This window comes from Lissotriton helveticus, chromosome 10 (genome assembly GCF_964261635.1).
Source record: "Lissotriton helveticus chromosome 10, aLisHel1.1, whole genome shotgun sequence".
Lineage (NCBI taxonomy): Eukaryota > Metazoa > Chordata > Amphibia > Caudata > Salamandridae > Lissotriton > Lissotriton helveticus.
Window position 1 is genome coordinate 818,232,072 of NC_136071.1, and position 24,728 is coordinate 818,256,799.

A 24,728-nucleotide genomic window follows, 5' to 3' on the forward strand; every position below is an offset into this window, starting at 1 on the left:
AATTACAGTTTAGTAAGGCGTTATTTTCCGAAGTTCTTACCATCGGTAGAATTAGTTTCTCTACGCGTCGGTATCCTGAAGTAATTTCCTGAGAAAAGACATCTCGAGGTCGACTTCCAGACCAACGAGCTTTCCTCCTCTTCAAGTCTTCAGCTTTTTGTTCATGCAAGTACCTAGAGGATGAAAATAGATTGATTATCAGTTTGAGAATTCTGAAAATATGATTTTGTGATACTTAGAACCATGTAAATGATGCCCAATACTTACCTTTCAGTAAAAGCTTAATTTACTCTCTCCTCGTGGAAAAGAAAAGAGATAAAAGACTTAAATATTCCGATTCTAGTGGCAACAAGATGTTTAGTAGGCGTTAGAACTTTAGAACAACACTTACCTATCCATAGCTGTCTGTGCAAACGTCTCCTATTGTAAAAGGATTAAAAGAGAAAACAAAATGTTAATAATAGAAATAACATTAGTACTCAATAGAGAAGTTAACTCTAGAAAAAGGTAGATAGAGTGGCAAGCCAATAACAGTTTTTTTAATGTTAATTTGCAGGATATAATACACATAACTACTCAAAGAATTGACTCAACAAAAGAGAACTATATCCTAATAGAAGAGGGGCTTAGACTAGTCTCATAAAGGGTAGGTAGTAGTTTCCAGAGAGAGAGAGAGCAAGAGTTAGTACAGAGAGTAGGATTTAGAGAATTGTAGTTGATAACCTTGTTTGTGTATTACAGTGTGAACCGCTCCAGGAAGAACAAGTCGCAGATAGCAAGTAGAAGACACCGATTTGAAGACCAGCAGTCTCTTCTCTGTCCCATCCCATTTCCCCCCTGGGAGTCTTTTCACGCAACTAGAGTTTTTTCTCTTTGGTGCATGGAGGGAGGCTCAGAGAGGTATTGGCAAAAGCTCACCATTCTGTTCCTGGGAGAGTTTCCTAGGAAAACTTCAAGTAAGATTTCTTGCTACTCTGACAGAGTGCAGTACCCACGAAAAATGTACTCACCCGAACAGAATGGCCGAAGGAATTGACTTGAAGAGTTTAGAAGGGGTTCTAGAAGTAATAAAAAAAAGAGTTATTAGCCGTCTGAGAGGAGAACAAGGCACTAGGACAAGATTTACTGGCCTCAAGGAGGGAAACCATAGATTTAGCCATTAGAATGGATGGGCATTTTGCAGGTACCAGTTTTTCAGCTCTTTCCCAAGACACCCAAACTAGTAGTGTCACTCCTCCAATTCATCCTAAGAGTACTACCCAGGTAATTCACTCCTTGTCCCCTGTTATACCTCTTGCTCCTCCAGAACGATTTAGTGGTGACCCACAAAAGGCCCACATTGTTCTCACACAGTGTTCACTGCATTTCATGTGTCATCCAGCCATTTTCCCTGATGCACAGTCCTGAGTAGCCTTTGTTCTTTCGTACTTAAGTGGTGACGCAGCTGCCTGGTCCTTGCCTCTGGTCACTAAAGATTCAGCAATCTTATACGATTTTGATTAATTAAAAAATTTTGACTGAAGAAGAGTCTCTCAAGCTGCGGACAACCAGCTTTTAAAGCTGAGACAAGGGAACAAAGAATTGGTTGCCTATCTGGCTCAATTTAATAAATTAATTGTGGAGACAGATTGGCCAGAGAACAAAAGAGCAGCACTATTCTACCAGGCCTAAAGGACGAATTGAAAGACGCTTTATCCCAAATTCCTAACCGACCCACTGAAGTCCCCGCCCTCATTGATTTGGTCTTAGAGCTGGATTATCGGCAGTCTGAACGGAAAGGAGAGAATTTTGTTCGAGCGTGCCTCGTTTTGATCGAGCTAGATCAGAAGGAATTACACCTACCGACGGTACCTCAATAGTAGAACCAATGCAAATTGGAGCCTTGAGAGGCCCCCTTTCAAAAGAAGAAAAAGAGAAGAGGCGAGTCAACAACCTTTGCATGTATTGCGGGGTTAGTGGGCATTTTGTTAAGGTGTGTCCAAAGAAACCAAAGACCTCGCCATAGGAAAAATTGCGGCACCACCAGTAGGGGGAGTTGGACTGGTGGATGCTAAAGGAAACACAACTCCAGAATCTCACTCGTTAGCTAACACACTTCAGTCCTCAACTCCGCACTTCACCGTATCGGTAACCCTGAAATACAGAACTTCAATTTAATTGGTCATTACGGTTATGGTTGACTCCGGAGCTACTGGAAATTTTTGTGACATAAAATTTGATTCAAGTATTGGTCTGCAGGCAATACGAAAGATTAAGAGTGAAGCAGTGAGAGTTGACAGTACTAATCTCTCTTCTGGTCCGATCATTAGTCACAACAAAGAGGTGGAGTTGGTGCTGACAGACGGTCACCGTGAACACATACAGTTTAATCTGATTGACGCCCCCCAATTCCAATTGATCCTAGGACTTCCATGGCTAACAGAACACAACCCACAAATTGACTGGAGAAGAGATCGATTGTGATGAATTCTGGATACTGTTTAGAGTCCTGTTTTCACGGTAGAGGGCAAGTGAAGGAATCCTGGAAAAGCTACGAGAACACAGTCTTTATGTCAAACTTGAAAAGTGTGCCTTCCATGTCCTCTCCGTGGATTTCCTAGGGTTCATTCTGTCTCCCGAGGGAATTGCCATGGATACCATAAAGATCAAGGCAGTTCTGTATTGGCCATCTCCTGCTTCAGTGAAAGAGATCCAGCGATTTCTTGGATTTGCAAACTTCTATAGAAGGTTTATTCAAGGTTTTTCCCAGAGAGTAATTCCAATAACTCGTCTTCTAAGAAAAGGTGTGCCTTTTTCCTGGTCAACTGAAGCTGAAACAGCCTTTCAGTCTTTAAAAGAGAGCTTCACCTCAGCTCCTATCCTCCTTCATGCGGATCCCACAGAGCCTTTTTATGTGGAGACGGATGCTTCGGACCAAGCCATTGGAGGAGTTCTTTCCCAGAGGCACAAAGAAACCGGGCAATTACATCCAGTTGCTTACCATTCTCGTAAACTCCTTCCTGCTGAAATCAACTATACTATTACTGAAAAGGAGCTCTTGGCGATAACAGATGCTTTCAAGGAGTGGAGGCACTATCTGATGGTAGCGCAACATACTGTTACAGTATTTACAGATCACAAAAATCTACAATTCTTGAAGTCGGCACGAATTTTAACTCCACGTCAGCTCAGGTGGTCCATACCTTGCGGATTACAATTTTGTAATCACCTATCGCCCAGGAAGTACGAATGGCATGGCGGACGCTCTGTCTCGATTGGATGCAGAAGATCAAAGATTGAAGATAGAAGACCAGAAGATCATTCCAGAATCCAAAATTGTGGGTTCAGTGATTAGTAAAACATTTGGTGAGAAGGTACGGGAGTGCTTCACGCCAGAAGAGCCTCAGCAATGGTTTTTGGCAGATCCATCTTGAGAAGATCGAAAAGGGTTGCCCTATCATGATGGAGTCTTGTTCATACCCACTTTGGAACTACAAGAACAAATTTTACATGATTGCCATGATCAACCCTTAGTAGGTCATAAAGGAATCCATAAGACTGAAGAACTGGTCAAAAGTCAATTCTGGTGGCCCAAGATGACTAAAGACATCAAAAAATATGTATTAGGGTGTGGAATCTGTGCTCATGGAAAATCGACACGACAATCACCCCAAGGGCTGTTACAAGCCATGCCTACACCCCCATACCCGTGGCATACGGTAAGCATGGACCTAATTGTAGATTTACCTGCTAGTATGGGTTATAGCGTTATCTTGGTAGTTATAGATGCCTTAACCAAGATGGCTCATTTCGCCCCTTTAAAAGACACACCCAGTGCTAGAGAAGTTGCCACACAGTTTGGTTTGCACGTTGTAAGGTTACATGGAATTCCCAAGGTCCTAGTGTCAGATCGTGGAACCCAATTCTTGTCCCATTTCTGGAAAGCTTTCACCGCTGGGTTGCATTTTGAGACTAGGTTCTCCACCAGTTATCACCCCAAGACTGATGGGCAAACTGAACAGACAAATCAGGAGCTAGAACAATACCTTCGATTGTATTTATTAGATCAGGAATGAGATTGGTCAGACCTTCTTTGGGCAGCAGAGTTCGCACATAATAATTCCCTGAACAGTTCTACAGGTCATTCACCATTTTATCTAAATTATGGTCGACATCCAAATCTGATGATACATGCTAGTGAAATCTCAGTTCCAGCAGCCAAAGATGTTGTACAATCCTTAAAAAACACCCAAGAAGTAGCAAAAGAGAAATTAGAGAAGTCAAAAGAACTTTACAAGAGTTATGCAGATAAGAAAAGAAGAACAGAAGCTAACTATTCAATAGATAGCAAGGTTTGGCTAAGAACCAAGAATTTGAGACTGAAGGGAAATCTGAAGTATCAACCTTGTTTCATAGGTCCATTTGAGGTAGAAAAGAAAAGAATTTCAGTGACTTATAGGTTGAAACTACCCACACATTTGCAAATTCATCCTGTTTTTCACGTTTCCTTGTTAAAGGGTTCTTCGCCTCATCTTAGTCCCCGAACCATTCCAAATCTAAACCCTAAGTGGAGAAGAATTTGAGGTGAAAAGAATCTTAGATTCTAAGATGAGAAACAAGACACTTTACTATCTAGTCGATTGGAAGGGTTATGGTCCTGAGAAGAGATCGTGGGAACCCTCTTCCAATGTCCATACTCCCAGACTAGTTAAAACCTTTCACAATCAAAACCCTCACAAAGCAAGGCCTGGGGAAACCCCCTTGCGGAGGGGCACTGTCAGGAAAACTGATACCCCAAGGAGGCAATCTGTTAGGGCTACCAGCTCTCCTCTCTATCAATGTCACAAGAGTTGGTTTGCTTTGGTTAGGAGGCGCCTCCTCAACATGGTGGCGCAGCGCTATGTTAGCACTGCAGCCTTCCGGTGACGTGCGCGAGACTCAAGAGCACAGCTGAGGCTCGCGCTGGCTCTGAGTGCCACGCATTTCACCGAATTCATCGAGGGAATCGGACGTTTCCTGAATGCGTTTGTGGTAGTTACAGTGTAGTGAGGCGTTATTTTCCGAAGTTCTTACCGTCGGTAGAATTAGTTTCTCTACTCGTTGTATCCTGAAGTAATTTCCTGAGAAAAGAATAACAAAACAAGTCCCTATAGTTTCCAGGAAGGAAAAAGAATTTTTGTGCATCCACTGTTTACTCAAGAACCCATTGATACCACACAAATTACTAAAAAATTAACTAAAATTAAGTCATTATTAAAAATTTTCACAATTTATTTCGTATCATACACTATTTTACATAAGAAAAAAGTGCCATACAATAAGATTAAAAAAAGTATCAATACACTTGCAAAGCAATAAAATACAAATTAAAAATGTGTCAATGCACATAGGAAACAATAAAATACAGGTTGTCGACGCAGCGTTTCGGTATTTCTATTAACACCTTCATCAGGACAAAGTTCTAGTCAATAAAAAAAATACAATTAGACATATGGTACTTTTTTTGAAACTCTTCTCGTTCTGTTGGCAAACAGTTTTTATACTAACATTATATATACATGCTTTTCACAGGAAATTACGGCACTTTTTAGGATGGAAAACAGGTGGTTCTTGGTTCTGAGATTTGTGGAGCCAGTTATCAAAAAGAGATATATTCGCATTCTCTACAGATAGCAATTAATTAATGCTACAAAAGTGTCAACTCATAGTGTGCACACCTTATTAGCAACTGGAAATGTATTAGCCTCTGAATTCACTTAGAGGTTCTTATCATATTCTGACCATTCCTTCTTCTTAAAATTTAGGTACTTCTAATGCTTTTGATAGAATCAGGTTGCACCATCAGGATACGGTGACCTTTTTGAGTACATAATTTGACATTCTCAATATGTGTTATCACAAGTTTATACTCAATGTTAGCTTATAATGCTCTCTTTTGATTGTTTTATTTGAGTTGTTTACCTTGTAATTTCAAGTTGTATATATTCACTTTGAGGACAAGGGAGCCACCGAAGTCTGTTACTTTTCAATGCGTGGCTAAAGAGAAACAGATTGAGTAATGACTTAAGAGCTGAATATTGTCTTTTTGTCTGTGTTTTAGAATAACAACACATACACTTACCCAATAATAATTAAAAAAATGTTTTGGGCTTTGGTTGCACACGTGACTGGATATTCTGCTAGTCGCGCTGTGTTCCTATATCTTCTGCTGTACGTGGTATATTTCAATTAACCATCTAATGGGGACAAGGAATAGTTTCATTCTATAAGTATCATTCATATAGGAACTTAACCCGTCTCTCTTGTGCCCTTCTTAACTTCAGGTACTACCATTGTTCGAACTATTGTTCAGTGAAGTGGTGTGGCTCACTGGTTAGAGGCGGCAGACCTGTAAGCAGAGAATGGCCCGGGACCAGGGTTCAATTCCCGACGCGGCAGGGTCGTGGACCAGGGTCAAAACGGACTTGATAATTCTCGCCTTGGTGCCTACTCTAACCAGGGAACACACTCGGCAACTCTGGGCATTAAGCTTGCCTCATCTCTACAACTGCCCCCCACAGACGCCGGGGATGCCTGGTTTCACCTTGGAGATACCCAGAAAGGGACCATCTCACAGGGAAAACCAGGACGGGTTCCCCTGTGGTCTTCAGCGCCAGGATACTCCATGGAGTTGCAGTGTGCTTTACAAGTACACCCACATTTACATTTACTATCAATTGATCTAGGTGTCTAGTATTTAATTTAACATTTGCTTTGTGTTCTTTTGAAGAATCACACTCGTAGCGCTTATACTTATACAACAGTCTCATGAGTGCATGTTGCATACATGGACGCCATGCTGCATGTTTTTCTACATTTAGTTGGTATCTCTTTTACACTTACAATAAGACAATTTACCGGGTTCCGTTAATCATTATTCAGCAGTCTCGGGGTGACATCACTGGATCTCGCGTAATTATGTAATTGAACTGCGTTTTCGGATTTCTGTTCGTAATTCATTTAATTAAAACAGAAAAATCTACCTTCTGGCGTGATGTTTCTGTTATTCTACTGATCGTTTAGTCTATTCCTACGCGCATTTACTTGGTGACTAGTACTACATTCTTCTTATACCGGAAAACAACGGGCCGTTTAAACTAATTTATTATGAAGAACTAAGACGGCACATTTTCACTTACCGCTATCAGGAGAGCCGGCCTCCCATGTAAAATTGCTCCCGTTTTTTTCTTTTAAGGTCTATGTTTCCACCTCTACTGTTCATTAAGGCTCCTTAAAGGCGATTGTATTAACCACGATAACACGACACATAGAGTAAAGTCCTTTATTAATTGTAGATCTAAAAATATGATATATTTTATTAAATGTCCCTGCAACTTAGTCTACATAGGTGAAACCTCTCGTGAAATTCGCCTGAGGATTAATGAACATAAATCGGCCATCCGAACAAATAAAAGAGGGGCACCATTAACAGAACACTTGCATGAAGCCCACCACACAACTAATGATCTTAGATGGTGTGGCTTAGAAATTATTCAGATGAACAGTAGAGGTGGAAACATAGACCTTAAAAGAAAAAAACTGGAGCAATTTTACATGTACCGCTTCAACACAGTAAAAAAAGGTTTAAATAATAGAGAAGATTGGGAACGTATTCTGTGAATTTACTTCACAATCTAACTGTTATAAAATTATCAACCCGATGTCAGGTGAGAACACATTGAATTCAGGTTGGATTGATGGCAAATATTCGACAGAGAAACAAGGGATTAAATGAATGAACTACTTTACGTTATGTTATATTGATTTTTATAGCGCACAGCTGCCCCAGCAAAGGGGCGTCCCGGCGCTTTTGAACAGGCAGATAACAAACACAACACCACAAAACTACGGACAGGAGCAAGAAGTGAGAGAATTAAGAATCTTTAGCGAACAAATGCGTTTTGATGGCCCTCCTAAATGCGAACAGATTGTCAAAGGCACGGATATGGGACGGAAGCGAGTTCCAAAGTATAGCCGCCATGACCCAGAAGGACCGGCCTCCAGCTCTACACAACTTGAAACGAGGCACTACCACCAAATTTTGACCGGCGGATCTCAAGGCGCGAGAGGAAACATAAGGTATGAGCAGATCCTCAAGAATCTGAGGGGAGGACAACTTGAGGATCTTAAAGGACAGACACAAAGTTTTAAAATCGATCCTCTGCGCCATAGGCAGCCAATGAAGAGACCGAATGGTAGCACTCACAGAGCAGGACCTCGGAAGCCCCACCAGTGCTCTGGCCGCAGCATTTTGGATGCGCTGCATCCGGGCGATTTCCGCCCGGTTCGCCCCTAACAGGAGCGAACTGGCATAATCAAGCCGAGACAAAATGGTGGCCTGGATGACCAACTGCCTCGTAGAGGCATCGAAGAACTTCAAAATGGGTCTGAGTCCTCGAAGAATCCCGAAGCAAGTGGCTGCAACTTTTTTAGTATGAGCGCAGAAAGTGAGGGCAGAGTCTAGCCAGACCCCTAAGTTTTTTACCTCCAATACCGGGGTAGGCGTAACACCTAACTCGGGGGGCCACCATTCATCACTCCACATGTCCCATTGTTTACCCACAACGAGTATCTCAGTCTTTTTAGCGTTCAACTGAAGGCAATTGGCTGTCATCCAATCAGCCACCGCCAAGAGCCCTGCTCTGAACCTGAGGGCCTCAAGGTCTGGCTTCCCACTCAGCACAACCGCCAGCTACGTATCGTCATCGTAGGAAGCGATGGTCATATCCCACTGCTTGGCGACTGCAGCCAACGGGTCAACATAAAGGTTGAAAACTGTCGGACTTAAAGCCGACTCCTGAGGCACACCCAGTTCTAAAGGGTAGAAATTGGACGGGTAAGTAGTGCGCTATATAAATGCCTATACATACATACAAGGGCGGAGTGGCGACCCGGAATGAGCGATCAGTCAAGAAAGACTGGAACCATTTTAGTGCCAGGCCACAGACACCTGCTTCTCTGAGACGTTGCAACAGTATCGGGTGCGAGACCGTGTCGAACGCGGCACTGAGGTCAAGAAGCACCAGTGCCGCAGTATGACCAGAATCGAGCACGGCCCGCAGGTGTTCCGTCATTGCGAGAAGGGCGGCCTCAGTGCTGTGGCCGGCACGAAAACCGTTCTGAGAAGGGTCTAGAATGTTTGCCCTTTGAAGATGCTCAGATAGGAGGACTTTGACGTGGGCCTCAGCTACTTTCGCAGCCCAAGGAAGGAGTGAGATCGGGCGGTAGTTTTCCAACCCAAGAGGGTCTAATATAGGCTTCTTAAGAATAGGAGTGACCACCGCCTGCTTCCATTTGGTTGGGACTGAACCAGAGGACAGAGACAGGCTGATTAAGTGGCGCACAGAGGGAAGACAGAGAGTGGGTAGTTCTCTGAATTGCGCCGGTCTAAGAGGATCAGCCGGAGATCCCGATTTCACCTTAATGACTAGTTTGTCAAACACTTCCACTGACATAGCAGGGAGGGAGGCAAAGGTCTCAGAGGTGTTGACACTAAGCCTATGAGTCTCACGGGGAGAAGGAATATTGATAAAAGAGCGATAAATCCTCTGGACCTTCTCTAAGAAAAAAGCTGCAAGGTCTTCACAGTGAGATGCCGAGCAGATTTCCGCTGCGGGAGCTCTTTTAGCAGTCAGATCTTTAAGAACCTTAAAGACCAGCTTAGCAGGGTTAGGACTGCTCTTAAACTCTTGAGCGTAATATGCTGCACGGGCCCTGCATACAGCTCTGTGGTAACGTTTAACCCTAGAGAGATACAGTGTTTTTTTCCCTGGCTCATACGACTTACGCCAGTGCCTTTCAGCTTGTTTGCAAGCTTTCTTTAAAAGCAGAAGAGAATCATCGTACCATGGACTAGGTTCCAAAGAACAAACTCTACTCCAGGAGGCAGGAATTAAGGTATCAAGGGCCCCCGTGATCCAATCACAGAAGAGATCATACCCAACTTCGACATCCAAGCACAATCCTTTATTTACTTATTTAATAACTTCATTATAATCCCGATGCGTATAGTGTATTGTGCACTATTATTCTTCAGAATTTATATAATGGATCATACATCAACCCTGTCTCCTCCCACCGTCTTAGACAGGGCACCCATGTATGGGTTCATTCCCAAAAATTGGTAGACTTCTGAAGCCTTCCACTTCTGACTAACCAACATTGTGGTCATCTGCCAACATGATTTGTTCCTAGCAAGTACCGAGTGCCGCTTTCTAGCATTTATCAGTTTATTGGGATGCTCTGCTTATTTAGTCATCCCTTTCATTCTTCTTAAACTTGAGTAATTGTCCCACTATCTGGGCGTGACGAGTGGCTTTTTCTCTCCTGCCACTTTGCCCAGTGCTCCAGCCGAGATCGGTACTTTTATTTTAAGTTGTGAGTATGAAGTGTTGTTACTATGACTACGCTCGTCACAACTCACGCCACAACCACTCTCTTTGAATCTCCTCCGGCCACCTATTGGGTAATCTAAAGCCGGGCGATGCACTAACGCTTAGGATTGGCTCCACCTGGGGTTTCCCAATACCAGCACCTAAGACGTACTGGGATTCGCCTCCATTGCAGGCGTTGCCGGCTGATGATTGTCTCTCTCCACTCACACCTCTTTTGCTACGCCGAAGACAAGGCTAGCGTCTTTTCTTTTCGGCTTTATAACCACCTTCCGCTCCCCACAGGACGACCATCGGGGCCCGGTAAAGAGAGGGTCAACGTAGGTTCCGAACGGGTGCCTAGCGTAAAGGGCTTGAGTAAAGCGACAAGTAGATAAGTACTATCCTGATTAATTGCTTGCTTGTAGAACTTATCCCTCCCCCGCATTGTGTCTTCTAGGATGTGCCGAATCGCTACCACCCCCCTCCCGAGGCCCATGGTGCATTGATTGTTTGTACCCCCTGTAAGAATATATTTCTTTTACTTGGCTCATTGAATCTCTTTTTTTTGACCAACAGCACCATCCAGCTTGCTTGACCGTTTCTCTATTTTTGAAGTTCACTTGCAAGGCTATAACAGTAGATGGGCATTAAGACACCATTTGCCCGTTTTATAAATTGTACTATCACGCCAGTTGGCCTGACAAGGGACATCAGTCCTTTGTCTTTCTCACGGGGTTTTGTTAATCCTGTATGTGCACGAGTTCACTACTAGTGGCGCTCGCGCCGTGTTACTGTTATAAGTGCACCTTGTAGAGCACTCCAGCATGTTATTTCCCAAGATGACAACCTACATGTGCATATTGAAATAACTTCTTTGTTTCTCTTTGTCTTTTATATGTTGGTCTGTCATTTTGTTTAACTAGAATAAACTCGGTTCCTCTTCAATTTGGAAGGAATCTACACACAGTGTTTTTACCCTTTTTTACACTAGCAACCCCTGGTCAGGGTGGGCCTTAGCACGCCCATACCACCGGGGTTCACCATCACACTCCAGTGGTCCTGAAGAAAGCCTGACTAAATGCTCACACATAGGGAGAAACATATTGACCACACCTCTGGGATAAAACTGGACTTTTAATGTCGGTCTTTTATCCTACACATTTGTTTTTATCTATGTCCAATTGGCAAAACGAATAAAATACTTTTTTGACACAATTTGGACTCTTTAATCCACTAAAACTCACTCTTCACCATTCACTGAACCAGCTCCGCAGTAAACTGGCATTGCAGCACACTACGGTGGCATTCGGCCACTCCTGGTGGGGCCCGATGAGGAAGCATGTCACCAACTATGTTGGTGAGTGAGGGCTTTTAGAATAACCCAATTTGGTTTATCTCATCGGAAACTTATACTGTGAATGTTGATATATGCTTGCTCTTTTTCCTTCCCCTTATGTGTACAACACATTGAAAAACAGTTTATTTCCATGTGCAATATTTGAAAATTCGTTTTGACGCTTGCCATGCCTCCCCTATGTAACGTTGTGACAAATTTGCGAATATTGCCTAAAAATAAAAATAGATTCACATACCCCTTCAACACTAATGCATTCACTCTCAGAGGCACTCACACTTACATACACTCACAGACCCACTCAGAGGCTCACAGTACCCATTCACAGACCCACTCTGACATAAGCACCCACTCACAGACCCACTCAGAGACTCACGCGCCCACTCAGAGACTCATGCGCTCACTCACAGACCCACTCAGAGAATAATGCACCCACTGACAGACCCACTTAGAGACTTACATACCCACTTACAGACCAACTCAGAGACTTATGCAGCCACTCACACACCCAATCAGACACACACACACCCACTAACAAATACACTCAGAGACTCATGCACCTACTCACAAACCAACTCAGAGACTCATGCATCCACTCACAGACCACTCAGAGACTTACGCACCCACTCACAGACCCACACAGGCACTGATGCACCCATTCACAGATACACTGACCGAGCCACATAGACACTCACAGACCCACTCAAACACACACTTAAAATCCAAATTTGTATATCAAGGGTCGTGAAGTATTTGTGAATATTTCGTGACAAATTGCGAACTGGCACTTCAACAGGAATGCTGTGATTAGCTGGCGCAACCCGTGTAGAAAGTTGCGGTCTCCATTTTAAGTAACGGTCCCTGGGGGCTGAAACTACAAATTTAAAGAGATATAAGGGATCAGGGTAGAGGTACCCATACACCATGAGTGGAATATAGGGGTATTTTTGAGTCCCCTTATGTGTACAACACATTGAAAAACAGTTTATTTCCATGTTCAATATTTGCAAATTTGTCATGACGGTCATAGAGCCTCCCCATGTAACATTGCGACAAATTTGCGAATATCCCCCCAAAAATAAAAATGCATCCACAGACTCATTCAGGCGCTTATGCATTGACTCACAGAGATGCTCACACTCTCTTACATCCACTCACAGACCCACTCAGGCTCACAGTACTTATTCACAGTCCCACTCAGACACTCATGCACCCACTCACAGACTCACATATCCACTCACAGACCCACTCAGAGACTCACTCGCCCAATCACAGACCCACTCAGAGACTCATGTACCCACTCACAGACCCACTCAGACACACCCACTCACAGACCCCCTCTGACACTCATGCATTAACTCACAGACCCCAAGTGAGTTCAAAACAGGTTCATGTCAGTGGATAGATGAACAAGTAAGATACAGCCTTGCAGAGTGGGACTTCAATTCAGTGCTTGACGTGCACCTCGATAGGTCCTTCCCCCCTTTTCGTAAAACACCAGCCGTCTCCAACGCGCAGGTGCTCACGGACTGGCTCTCAAACTGGGCGATACTGGACATCTGGCTGACCCTCCACCCTACTGAACGTATTTACTCCTATTATTCAGCAACACACGACCTTCATGTGCGACTAGATAGAGTGGTAGGATCCCAGTCCCTGCTCCCGCTGGTTGTGAAATCAGAGTACCTGGGGCGGACATACTCTGATCAGAACCCCTGTGGTTGCAGCTCAGCTGGGACGCCAATTGGCCTCCTATGCCCACATGGCGTCTCCAACCCACTGCGCTGGAAGACCCCGAATTCCGCTCCTTATTAGCGACAGCTATCCTTATACATTTTGATCTCAACAAAGCCACAGCGAGTAATGCGCTAGTGGAATGGGATGCCCTTAAAACAACACTTAGGGGTCACTGCTTAGGCGCCACATGGAATATACGAAAGCAGCTAGCACAATCACCCGCCTTGAATCCCAATTGCTACAATTCAAATGCACGGGGGAGGGAGGTGGCAGGCACACGCGCCGTTTGGAAGATCTTCGGACACAGCATGCAGCACTCCTGGAGCGCTTGAGGTGTCATAACTACGCGGCGCATACAGCCCGCACACATGCCACATGCTCTTAAAACAAGAGAGTAACCCCACTCCAATTGCAGCTATGCACACACCAGAGGGAGACCTAGTGCAATGGGAGATCCACAGGGTCCTGGCAGACCACTATACACAACTATACCGATCAAGAGTCCGTTGCTCAGGCCAAGACCTGGAGAGGTTCTTTGAGCAGGCCCAATTACCCACAGCCTCTGAAACACATCAGGAGACACTCAATTGCCCCCTCACCCTAGAGGAAATAGGGGATGCGATCTCCTCCATGGCATCTGGAAAGACGCCGAGTCTGGATGGCCTGCCCACCGAATTCTACAAGGCCTACCGGGAGTATCTCGTGCCGCACCTACACACGCTCTACGTAACAGCGCTCGAGAATGGCATGTTACCCCCCTCAGATTTTAGACAGGCTTTACTCTTTTAAACTTCGGTATTAGACTATCTAAAGACGAATAATAAACTAGATCTTCAGTGGATATTAAAGGTCATATTTACTTAAGGTTTGTGCTGTTGGTTACATGACTCAATGTGATGAAAAATATTGCATCAATTTATTTACCATTTTAAAGGTCTGCACATGCAACACTAAATTGTATTGCATACACCAGCACCCGCATATTTAATATGTGTAGTTCATAATCTCTGAAAAGGATTTACATTTCTCACCTGCTTCTCTAACATCATTTAAAAATGCTAAACTTATTTGATGTGGTTGTTTCTTAGAAGAAAAGAAACAGACTAAATAGTCTTTGTCAGTGGCCCTTCAATACTTAAACTCCCCGAGCCGATCCATCCCCACCCAACTCATTAATTTTGTATGCAAATGGACCCTATAATGGTCTTATATTTTGAGAGGTGGTGTGGTAGATTGTCTATATTTAACCTATATGCCTCGTAACAGAAAATTCAACACAAGTCAAAATAATTACATATTAATCTAAAACGCGTATTCTTTATTCAACTACATCATCTACTTTCCCCAAACTATAGAACGCTGATAGGCTCCGTTTTTGCAGAATCATTAAATATGTCAGAAATACAGTGCTGTACTACATCCTCTACATCAGGGTTCTATTCTTTTGATTTGATAATGTATTCTTGGAAACATGATAAAGGTTTTGCCTAAGCTTAATGTAATAATCTTTCAAGTGATATTGAGATTAATGTATGCATTTATAGCATTAGAGTGTTCAGAAAAAAATATAACTTTGTTTTATAATTACAACATTTCTTGGGATTTTTGCCTAGGCTGTACACTTCAATTCTGTTATATTTACAAATTTCGTGTTTGTGCTGCAGAATTTAATTTGAGCCAGTGATTACAGGCATGACCCATTAGTACTCATTTTTGGGCACCTGCACTTATTTTCCTCAACAGACATAAAACACAAACGAAAGAAAGAAAGAAGAAGAGAAAAATGAAAGAAACAGTCCCAAAATGAGAAAGAAGGGATGAAAAGGAAACTGAAAGAGTGAGATAAAGAGAAATATGGTGTCTGGTAGTGGATTAAAGAGGGATAAGGTGGAATCAAGACTACGCAGCCTTGGCATTCGGCACGCCAACCTTCGATAGCACCAGCCACTGCTTCTGAGCAAAACTGTGGGCCGCTTTGCATATTCTTTTGTAAATTAACCACTGGTGTGTTGTATTATATTACCTTTTTAATTAGTTTCAAAAACTGTTGTTATATAACTTCAGTTGAGGCCCAAGTGATTTAAAGAAACATACTTAGAGAGCACAAAATCACCATTTGAAAAAAACCTTGCAGTTTTAAACTTAGATATACGTCCAGAATTACTAAGATTTTGAGAAAGGGTTGCACCACTAATGAGGCACAGCCACAACATAAAATCCATGTTGGGATTTGCCACGCAAATCAAGATATGTGTGGCTTTGCTTGTGATTTTATCCCAAAAGTAATGCAAAGCGCAGCATAACACTACCTTGCACCAGGAAGGCATTTCATAGTGGAGCATGGGTGGTCCTGTGTTCCCACCCATGTATTTTGAAGCAAACCCATATTTACTAAAGACAGTAAACATGGGTTTACACAAAAATGTTACACCTACCTGAGCCATGCCTAACTAGAAGAAGTATCTTTATTTCTCGTCATTACCTCCTCCTTGTATGCCACCTAGATTCTGCAGCACACATATGAGGAGGAATAAACCTCTAATATTATATTAGTTGATATGAAGCATTTATTGTCTCTCCCTTTGACGGAATGCGGCAGAGTAACTTCTCTTGCTGCTTTGTACCAAAGGTTAGTAAATCTGGTCCATAGTATTTAGCATAACTAGGACTGAATACAAGGAATCTTAAGTGCACATAATTATGTTTTCAAATTCCTTGATATATAATAATGTTATCAATAAGTGTTCTATTTGCATTCGTTCCTCGTGTGTAAATAATTTCATGGTATGTTTCAATTTAAAATGCCTACTAAACAATTATGGAGTGGACTAATTTGGTATTGATGATAACAGATAATACTTGTATGACATTGGTGCTATTAAAAAAAATTGAATTTAACCACGTTAGGTCTGAGATTTTCCCCATGCTACTGTTGAGTATTTGAGGCCGTTTGTGAGTAAAACTTCAAAACGATTTTTCCTCAAAAAGATATCCAGGTTAAATGTGTGTCTCCTAGTAAGGATGTAAACAGGCATTTGCAATGCAATAGGTCTAGCATTTGAGCTATTGGTTTTGCAAATGACAATGCATTTTATTTGTGTGTTTTGAAAACCTGCGAGGGCGCTCTTTGTACATATAGTCCTTGCTTACGAGATGCAAAGCTGGCAAAATAACTGTGCCTCTTTTACTGCCAGCCTTGCTTCTCGTAAGCAAGGATTAGAAGTACAAAGTGCGTATTTAAGCACCACTTCCAGCTTTTCAAACTGCATAAATAAAAGGCATTGTCATTTACAATGCCAATAGCTCAAACTCTTGCAAATGCAAGACCTATTGCATTGCAAATGCTTGTTTTTTGTAGGCATAGGGAGATTAAGTGATTTGCCCAGAACCACAGGATGTTGAAGGGACGCCGGGACACAAACCTAGTTTTCTAGTTCTAATGTTGATAGCTCTGGTTACACCACATACTCGCCACATTGATTAAGTATTTCTTATACCACTGGTAAGTATTGTGAATTTGAAACAGTCAATACAATTTCCAACTCAGGTGCATTGGTGACATATCATTCTCTAGCTCATGGCCATTAGTAGTAGGTAGGGATACCTTCACTTCAAACTCTGGCTGCAAAAGTGACAGGTCTGGTGTTAAACTGCTGGTCTTAAAATTGACAGGCCTGGTCTTAAATTTGACAGGTCTGGCAGCAAACTACTGGTCTTAAATTTGACAGGTCTTACAGCAGACTGCTGGTCTTAAATTTGGCAGGTCTGGCAGCAAACTGCTGGCCTTAAAAATGACAGGTCTGGCTGCAAAACAGGGCTAATTGTATATGTGTTTAAAAGTGCAAAGAAAAGTGAGTGAATGTAGGAGGGAAATGTCTGGGCATGTTTTAAACTGGGGGTTGCAGACAGCTGTTGTCTGAACAGCTGCGGAACAGTCCTGAGTCCTCAGCCCAGGGCCTGGGAGGTGTTTTTATGTTTGACAAAGGTGTCTTTCTCCAGAAGCAGCTGATCGTAAAAGGGGAGCTTTAAAATGTAGATGGAAGGAAACCCATAGGATGTTTTAAAAGCACAACCAGGGCCAGTTTCCCAGGAAGGCTTGGGCATATAGGTGTCAAAGTGGTAAAGGTTAACAGGTGTGAGCTGAGGGATGACAAGTGAAAAATAAAAAGCCAAGGGCCCTCAAAAACCTTCCTGTGGCAATTCTCCAAAATATGCTAATCCAAGCCCATTATAAAATAATAAACCACAGCCAACCAGGAACTTTGAGATGCAAAAAAAGACAGGTGCCATGTAGAGCCAAAGCTTCTCAAGAGACCTTGAAACAGGGGTGACAGCTGGTAGGATGTAATTCACACACACCACAAAGCCCATGGTTCCCAAAAGTAACATGCCTGGCAGGAAAAGTGACAGGCTAGTCCCAAAAGTGACATGCCTGGCAGGAAAAGTGACAGGCTGGTCCCAAACATGATAGGTCTGGCAGGAAAATCTCTGGCCTTACAAATGGCAGGTGCTGGGGTTTAGGATTGGAGATAGAGCCTGTTTCCGGGATCCCTCCTTCCCAGGAGAAATGCCAAACAGCTTTAACACCTGAGGCCCATTATAAAAGTCTCAAGAAGGTGTAGAGAGTTTTGCGATGGCTCCCCCCCTCCCCCCAAGCACAGCTGTCTAACCCTACTCTTCCCGAGATGGGCCATGAGTTTGAGTAACAAATGTCAAAGTAAAAAAATGTTGTAATGCTTATACTGTACAAGGATAGAAAAGGTTCCCGCCCATAGGCCACCATGACATTGTTCTAAACCCACCTCAAGCCATAAAGGGTGTGGGGGTCTTCTAATTAGCATGCCCGGACAAGTATAAAAAGGCCCCTTAAGGATCACTGCCCAAACACCCATTCAAAAAAACCTTGGGGAGCGACTTGCCTGGATTGTATTGCTGTACCTTAAGGATTTCTGCACAATCAATCATTTCAAAAACCCTTGAGGAGTGACCTGTCTATCTCTCCATCTCTCTCTCTCTCTCTCTCTCTCTCTCTCTCTCTCTCTCTCTCTCTCTCTCTCTCTCTCTCTCTCTCTCTCTCTCTCTCTCTCCACACCAATCTCTATACATAGCTCAATATCTAGGTCTGTTTCTATCTGTAACCATCTCTGTCTATCTCTCTGGCTTTCTGGCCCTCTGGCCATCCTTATCTGCCTATATATATCTACGTATAGGGCTGTATCGCAACCGCTCTCACTTTCATTATGTCTCTCACTGTCATCTATCTAGTGATCTATTCTGGTCCCTCTATTCTCTTTGTCAATCTTTTTCTGTCTCCTTATGTCTGTTTCTGTTTCTTTGCTGTGAGTGGGACAATAGTTTCAACTAACAGTAAAATGTGAATTTGAAGCACCCACGAAATATAAGGAGGTTGTTGAATGTTCTGATTCGCTGTACTACCCACCATTTGGGAATTGATTGAACAATATTCCATTTTGCAGCAGCGTGTTGGAATACAGTGAAGGTTTTTAAAAGCTTGTGACTTCCATTTCAGATTTAATCACATCATTTGTAATCTCTGTTTTGGAAAACAATTTTTTTATCTTTTAATCCAGCCTTATGAGGAAAAGTGTAATCTTTCTGCACAACATTACTTTGAAAATAGTTTTAATACACTGAGAAAGTTCAGCTTATAACAATCTGTGGTGTTTAAATTTGTTTGAATTGCCTTTATATATTGGTTACTATCACAACTAAATTGTAAAAAAAACAAGCACCTTTTACATTTTCAAACTGTGTTATCCCTGAGTCAGTATTCCGTTTTACTGACGAGATTCAAATGAGCTAATGTTGACGGCTCAAGATGTGGTGACTGCTTCGTAAAGTCGTCTTTCTTGAATACCTAAAGCAAATACCTGGAGGATTGGGGGATGGGGACGCTTGGCCCTGGCTATACATATGTTAATTTGATCTTCTTTCCCTGGCGTGGCTGTCCTGCTGCTGAAGAAAGGCTTTCTAATGCAGCGCCAGCCAGGTAAAGAGACAAAAAGACATGACAATAGATGGATGTTATGGGTCACGCCTTCCTCTTCAGGCTGACGGTCGGATCGTAGGATGCAGAACATTCGGAATCCTGCAAACTCCGAAGAGGCTTTTGTGCGTGACGGGCCGCACCTGCACAGTGTAAAATGAGTTCTTCTGCGAGAAACAATCCTTTCATTATTGTGGCCCCTCAACAGAAACCTACGACTTGTCCGCACCTTGTAGTTTATTGTAAAATGGATACAGATTACCCCCACTGATTTAACAATTCTTCATATTATGTCTGTTTTCATAATCTGCTTCAATATACTAGAAGGGTCTAATAGCTTTCTCCAAACTACCGTGGTGCCTGCATATTTTGTGTAAACGGGAAAAACATTATTTTTCTTTGCTGTTCTGGCCATATATCTCCCCACCCTTAGAAGATGTCCAGTGTAAGTAAAAAAACAGCTAAAACTGTTGAAATGGTTTTCAGCCCAAAAATTCAAAGTGGTTTGACAGAGAAACAGTCCTTTATTTGCTTTAATTTGAACTGAAAGGCACATCTTTTTTGGGAGAAATGAATAAAGTACTGAACCATCAGAACCACTTTTAATTTCTAGTGTCTAAATACATTTACTTGGCTATTCACTTACAACTAACATTGGCAGCCCAAAGACTAATGTGCTACCTGACTGAAAAAGCTTTGGTATTATGTTTGGAATTCTTTCACTGAATGTACAAAACAGCGCTATTTTAGGCACGCTTTGCATTCTAAGGAACACATTTGGTTCTGTATTTATCCAGAAGAGCCATCAGAAAAAGATTTCCCAGTAAGGGCTGGTGTGTTTTAAGAACTAGATTCTCAACAATGAATACTGAAAATACATAATGTGCATCAACGTTAAGGAAATTATCCAAGAAAGGCGTTAGTTATTTACCAAAGTGCGCTGCATAGCCAGATTTATTCAACCACGGTAAATCCAGTTAAAATCCTCCAGTGGGAAATATGTTTCATTTAGCATTTAGCAATAAACTAAAAGGCATGCAACATTGTAAGATCATTACTACACTGTGTTGCATATTTGTTTCCCACTCAGTTAAAAGTAGTATTTTGCTGGCTGCAAATACAAATTCATTTTGCTCTGTTAGGTATTTTTTGCAACACTAATGCATAAAACAACATAACACACAGTCCTTCATTCTGGATACTGTGGTTCGTGCAGGTGCATCATTTTTCATGAAGAGATATGGTTACCACACATTTGATGTTTTACCCTAGTTGGTTTTCCACTCAAATGGAGTTTAAAAGTGTGACATGGTCAGATGCTTATGAATAGCTTTCCAGGTTAGGATCATTGGTCATAAGAGTGGGTTGTCCATTGCTTTCATGAATGGGGAATCATGGTACATGTGTGGTATCCCTTTGGGGTAGAATGTGTAGCCTCTATCTAGTCGGGCCGTTATTGATTAGGTCTAAGAGTTTGGTAGCAAGATAGCAATCTGTGACAGTTGAAACATATGATACAGCAATATCGTTGTCAGAATATCATGTAAATATTGTGTCACAAACATTTTCAAAAAGTATTGCCCCAATGGAATTAAAAATAGTAAATCTACATCCAATGGGACTATACTTCTGTGAACAATATTAAGGAGACAATAAATAGGTCAGGTAATATTTTTGTAGATGTGTAAGGAGGGGTCAGGAATGTGCTGGACACGGTGTCTGGGTAAAGCGGGTTTTATTTTCACATACAACTTCTTTTTTCTCAAAGTCAGTCTCTCTTTAGAAAACTCGGCAGTATCCGTGATGCCGACTGGTGTGGTTGCTATATCCAAAGTCTGTCTTGGTCCAGATGGCGCTTCTCCCCAAGGAGCCTCTCTCGCAGTATTTCCGGGAGACACCAAAAAGAAAGAAAAGGACCGATTATTTCTCGTCCTCTAGCTATACTTCAGGGGTACCAGGGAGTGAGGGACACCTTTTCGTGATAAGGCTTTACCGCGATATAGTGAAGTGAAGGGAGGGAAGGTATTTACAAGGTATGGGGGTGTGCAGGTCTACTAGGAAGCAGTGGTTCGCTTTACTGCGGACAGATAACCCCGCCGTCCCACCCAGCTCGAGAACCTGTCACGCACCTGTCGGAGCCACACTCCTCCCTCGGGAGTGTGGCACGGCGCAGCGCGGTCCCGTTGGCCTCCTGGCTCGTCTTCTTCGGTAAGCAGCGCGTCTCTTTCCCCAATTTCGTCTGCTTCTCGTCCTGGTTTGGCGTTCTCCTCTCCTCCTGCCCGTTCACCTTCCTCCGCGTCTTCCTTCCCTCGGTGTACCCCAAGTCCGGTGACGTCACACGCCAACTCCTGTTGTTCCGGCCTCTTATCCAATGTGAGGCAGGAAACGTCAAGGTGGGCGGAATCTGCGTTCCTGTCAGTCTGCCAGTTAAAGGGGCCGTCCTGCATTTCCTCGGGAAGGGCTCGCCACGAACAGTGCTCGTCCTGTGAGGAAGGATCAAGGAATTCCTCGTCATTGAAAGACCACCAGTCCGTTTCCTTGTAGTTTTCCTGATTACCAGTCACCTGGTTACAAGATGATATCGTAACGTCCAATTGTGTTGACTTGCTTAATCACAGGATGATATACCGCATGACTGCATATCGGCCCTTAGTTTAGAAGAGTTTGTTGTGTTTTATGTACCCCCAAAGAATAGTATATGTTTGTCTACCTGGTGAAGTAGAAATATTAGGATGAGCAGGGGGGTCAATCCAAACAAGTAGGTAAAATGTGGACCAACCACCATATTCACTGTTTAGGCCTTCCTCTAAAGAGTCAACTGTAAGATGGATCTTCGTATAAAGACATTGGTCTTCTCGGAGATTAAGGATGCCTGATTATTATCAATCTTGTGATTGAACCCTCAATTAACAAGTATTCCTAAAAACTCAAGATTATTCTGTCTCCACTCCAATTCAAAACCTAGTGGGCACTCTTGACATGGCTAATGTTATACTACCGTTCCAGTTAGCCTTAAAATGTACAAAATGAAAATTATGAATAGAGGAGAAGTAGGGAGGGCTGTGAACTAAACTGCTGAGTCAAAGCAGAATACTAACAGCTTGGGGCAGTGGTATAATTGTTGATCTTAGAGTGTTTGCTACTTATTACATCCATTAGACCGTTGCCTGTTTCTAGAGGTTCTGGAACTAACAGGAAGAGAGCCGGCAATAACGGGCATCCCTGTCTCATGCCCCTGTGAACTACAAAAGTATTGAATAGCTGCCCCACACATTTCCTGTGCCACAAGGATAACACATGGCAGACACAATTTTTTATACATACTCTGTCCTATCCATGTCTTTTTCAAGTGTGAGGAACAGATACCCCATATAACAAACAAATTCCTCTTCGGCATCCAGTGAGATAAATATAGCTTCTTCCAAGGTGTCCATGCTGAGCCATAACAGAAGGCACAATGTCCCATGATGTTTTTGGAATGAGAAGCCATGGACAAATAATTTAAAACGTGGATTTTAAAATGCACTTGTACCCTTAGGTCTCTTGGTGCTAAAATAATAGGTTTATTGTAACCCACCAATAGTACAATAGTAGTCTTTCTATTGACTTCAGAATTATGAAGATCTGATCGGACCCACTGGGATCGAAACCTGTTCCCATGAGATAAAACAAAGATTCCTGAAGTGGATACATTTGTCCACGGAACCACCTGGGCCGCCATCTAGTAACAAATGTCACTTGTGACTGAGTTTATTATGGGCGACCATATGCCTGTTAGAATTTTAACCAGAGTCTTCAACAATACATTTATTAAAAATATTTGGAGATAGCTGACACTTTATAAGGTGCCCCTGATGGGTTTGAGACGAACACAAACTAAAACCTTGTACAACAACAATCCAAGTACCAGTGGATTAATCTTCCTTGTGTGAGTGAATCATGAATGTCAGTCAGTTGTGCTTTGCCCAGCTTATAGAATCTTTCTCCAACAATTGGGTTAATGGCAATTAAGTGATGGGTAAGTCATTTCATCCTCTGATATTTTCTTTCTAGTAATGCTTTCTTCTCTATTTCCACTTGAGGTATGTCTTGCCAGGAAAAGAAATCTTCCTCTGCAGATGTGGTTTCCCCACTCCTCTGCGGGTTTGGTTTCCCCAATCCCTGTAATATACAACTCTATATAGTAACTATCTAATGTATTTAGTATGTTTTGAGTAAGGCCATTGGGTTTATTCAATTGTGCAGCTGCGGCGATTTTCACATCATTATAGATTTGTCACATTTGACACATAGGCCATCATCTACCACATGATCTGCAGATATTAACAAAAAGTAGTTTCTAGCTCAAACTGTTCAAAAGTTATAAAAATGACGCGACACCCGTTGCTGCTCGGTGGAAGGCCCTTTGCAAAGCTGGAATGGTCACCTTTCTGTTGCTTATTGCTATATTTGGGTGTTAAACAGGTTCTAATGAGATGCAACCGATACCCAGACAGTGTTTCCAAGTTTACAAATGACTAAGTAATTATGTTATACTATTACAAAATGTGCTGCTTAATGCTGCATAATTAGATTTTTCTTGCCATATCATTTACTCAAATCTGCTGCATAATTTACTTAACTCTGCTGTATAATTTGGCACTCTCAAGCTGCATAATTCTTGTGGCTCTGGTATTGGGGATGCTTTTGTACGATGCCCTGGCTATATTAGATGATAGGTATCGCAGAGAGTGCAAGGTTGAGTTGCTAAGTGGATATAGAATTTTCACCTTCTTAATAAATTTGACATTGTAGATGAGTAAGGGAATGACCAGCTCTGGGATTAAAGAGTGAGTTAAGAGAGATCTTAGCACTTTTCTGTTTCAGTCAGTGGAGTGTCTTTTGTATCTAGGTGATAGGTCTTGAAAGAAGATTCAAGTCACTTCTGTTCCCACTTAATCTTCTTCTTGTGTAAGGCAATCTCTCTCATCATTCCCACTTGTAGAGAAGTCCTATCCGCTTCCTATGAGGTTACGCTGTTTTCCAACGGATATGTCTTGCTATGGTTTGTAGCTCATTCATTTCAGCAGTAAGTTTACGCTTGGTTAATTTTCCATGACTTGAGTAGAAGGGCAGCCTGGATACACTCAAGGATTAAGGTCTCTGGAGAGTGATCTGATAGTGTACCCACATGGCTGTATCAATGCAAAACATTTGGCATCAGTGAGCCAGTGATAAAGACGCATTTACATCCCTTGGT